The sequence below is a fragment of the Myotis brandtii genome, unplaced genomic scaffold (genome assembly GCF_000412655.1).
Source record: "Myotis brandtii unplaced genomic scaffold, ASM41265v1 scaffold62, whole genome shotgun sequence".
NCBI classification, from domain to species: Eukaryota; Metazoa; Chordata; class Mammalia; order Chiroptera; family Vespertilionidae; genus Myotis; species Myotis brandtii.
The window spans coordinates 991,806-994,608 of record NW_005370366.1 but is presented as its reverse complement, the minus strand read 5'-3'; the positions used below and the strand labels follow the sequence as shown (position 1 = coordinate 994,608).

The window sequence follows — 2,803 nt, the reverse complement described above, 5'->3', positions numbered from 1 at the left end:
AATGCCCCCTGCCCCCCCCCTCCCCCCGCCTTGAGGGAGCTGAAAACTGAACTATTACTGCCACCCGATCCCTCCCCAAGGGACCATGGCACCAAGGACCTCTCCCCACTGGGGAAGGGCCTCAGTAATACTGGGGAAGGGCCTTCCCCCTGCCTCACTGGCCTGGACACATTAAGCCAAGCTGTTTGGGGTGGACGGGAGTGGCTAATGGGTAGGGCAGAGTTGGGACGTCTTTGGTGTGAAGACCCTCCCACCCACTAGGCCACACAACGGAAACATTTCCATTGTGTGGGAGGCCACAAGGGTGGTGCTGCCTTTGCCCATAGAGGGGTGGCTGGCCAACGCCAGAGCCCAGGGCAAACTGCAGAAGCTTTGTGTCACGTATAAAGTGCCCAGGTTCACCCTGATGAGCTGAGAGGAGGCTTGTGGAGAAACAGCTAAAAATGTAAGAAAAATAAACAATGGGCGAACAAACGCAGGAAGGGGAAGCAGAGGTTACTTGGTAGATGAACGCCTCAGAGGACTAGGACCAGCACTAAGTGGGGAGTAAGGGCCCTAGGGGGACAGTCCAGTCTTCCTGATTCCGACCAGTGCTAAGTCACTTCTCTCCACCTCCTGGGCCAGCTAACAGACACACACGCAGGCCTGGCTCAGTCTGGACAGGCTTTCAGGCATTGTGGCAGATGCTCCATGGGCAGGGCAGGGCAGGCCCAAGGAGACAGAAGGTTCCTGAGCCACAGCAGGGCCCCTCCTTATGCAGCCCTGCCTGCCCCTGGCCCCACAAATGCACAGTCCTAGGCACACATGCACGGGCATGGCTGGGGGGGGGGGGGGGGGCGGACAAGCGCACGCACACACACACACACACACTCTCACTCCTATCCGTCTGGCACACTGGTGATGTCTGAGGGATCCAGTAGGAGGTGGCGGCATCCTGGCCCCAGACCTCCATGACCTTTTGTGCCAGGTTCCTCAGCCAGTGGAGAGCTGAGGTTGTAATAGGGAAATGAGGCATATGGGACACTCCCTACAATAGTTTCCACTAACACCTTTAATAAGAGGAAAGGGTTTGGGGGAGAAGAGGAGTGGGGAAAGGGTAATAAAAGAAATTTCATGAAAATTCTAAGTCAAATTACTGATAAAACTGCAGAATGAGCACAGGTTCAAGAGCATCTGCTCCCTTCTCTGCAGGCCCTCCAGACCTATCCCCTCCCGCTGGGCAGTCAGAGCCAAAGGCAGAAGTGAGCCTCTCATGGGGCTCCAGGGTGGGGCGAGGAGGAGAGAGGCAGCAGTGGGCAGTCTGTATCTTCATTTAAAAAGCATATTCAGGTCATGAGTTATTGCTTGTCCTCCAGCGGAGAAGGCCAGGCTGACAGTCAGTGAGCTAGGGCCGCGGCCTCCAGGGCCCGAGCCTTCTTCCGCCCTTCAGAAACAGGGGATTGGAGGCATCGTCTATCTTTTTTTATCTTGATCTGCTCATAGTCCACACGCATCTCCTCCCTGACATCCTCCCACCACTCCTTGTCCTCCTTCAGGACCCGGCTGGTGTGCAGTGGGGTTTGAGGGACCTTTGTTGATTGCATGATCCCGGGGTGGTCATTCTCTGAGTGGGCTCTGTTTTCAGCAGGTTCCGGATGTGCATCTTCACTTCCTCTAATACTTCTGACCACTCTGGGTTGGGAAATTCATATTGGCCCATTTGGATGTGAGTCTTCGTGACTGGAGAGATGGCCAGGCCATGGTTGGAATAGAAGGGCAGGTATCCACACAGCAGGATGTACATGATGACATTCAAGTACCACATATCACAGGACTTGTCATACTTCTCTGGGCCCAGCACTTCCGGAGCTACATAGTATGGCATATAACAAGGAGTGGTCAACAAGTTGTGGCTGGTGGTTTCCTTGGCAAAGCCAAAATTGGTGAGTTTCAGGATGGCGTTGGGCCTTCGGAGGTAGTTATAAGAGATTCTCCGGCTTGACATCCAGATGAGCAATGTAGATTGAGTGCAAATACTGAATGGCCTCACCAATGCTCTTCATGATTTCTGAAGCTCCTCTTTCTGTGAACACCTGGCCTCCTCGGTCCTGGATTTGGCTGAAGAGTTCTCCACCATCCAAGCACTCCATGATGATGAGCAGGCATTTCCTCCCTGCGTACAGATTTTCATAGACGACCACAATCCGCACAATGTGTGAGCACTGGGAGGCCCACCAGTGCAGCTCCACCTCACACTGGGCCTGGCACAGTCCTGCAGCATTTTTAGGGCGAATTTCTCCTGGGTCCTCTTGTTGAAGATCTGCAAAACTTTCCCATTGATGCCCAGGCCCAGCACCTGGGTGGTGACCTTGTAGTCATCATGATGACGTTCTTCTAGATCTACAGGCTGGACCTGGCATGGAACTGGAGAAACTGCTGCGGGGAGTGCGGGGGCTGTGGCGGCGGGTTGGCGAACGCTAGTAGGGTCTGGCCCTGGGAGTTGGACAGCATGGTGCTAGGAGACACGGGAGCAGGGGCAGTGACAGGGGCTGGAGGGCCCCCGTCGGCCCCCTCCACCTGCTCCGGCCTGAGTCCCGGTCACCCCACCCGCCTCCCACACCACCCGTGCCTGCGATGAAGTTTGCTCCAAGCTGGAGCCAGCTTCCCTGACTAGCCCGGCTCTAGGCTCCGTGGGTCCCGCCACGCTCCACTGGCACCCACCCACCCGCTCTGCTCCGTCCCTCTCCCCCTTCTCCTCCTCCCCGCTCCATCCCGGGCCCTGATGCTCAGTGAGCGAGGGACTGGGGTGGAGGATGTGGGGAGG

The 2,803-nt window shown here is 56.3% G+C and overlaps 1 pseudogene; it reads right to left on the bottom strand.

Annotated features, from left to right (window-relative positions):
• Positions 1-1,376: 1,376 nt before the first annotated feature.
• Positions 1,377-2,511, bottom strand: LOC102263363 (annotated as a pseudogene).
• Between the last annotated feature and the right edge of the window lie 292 nt (positions 2,512-2,803).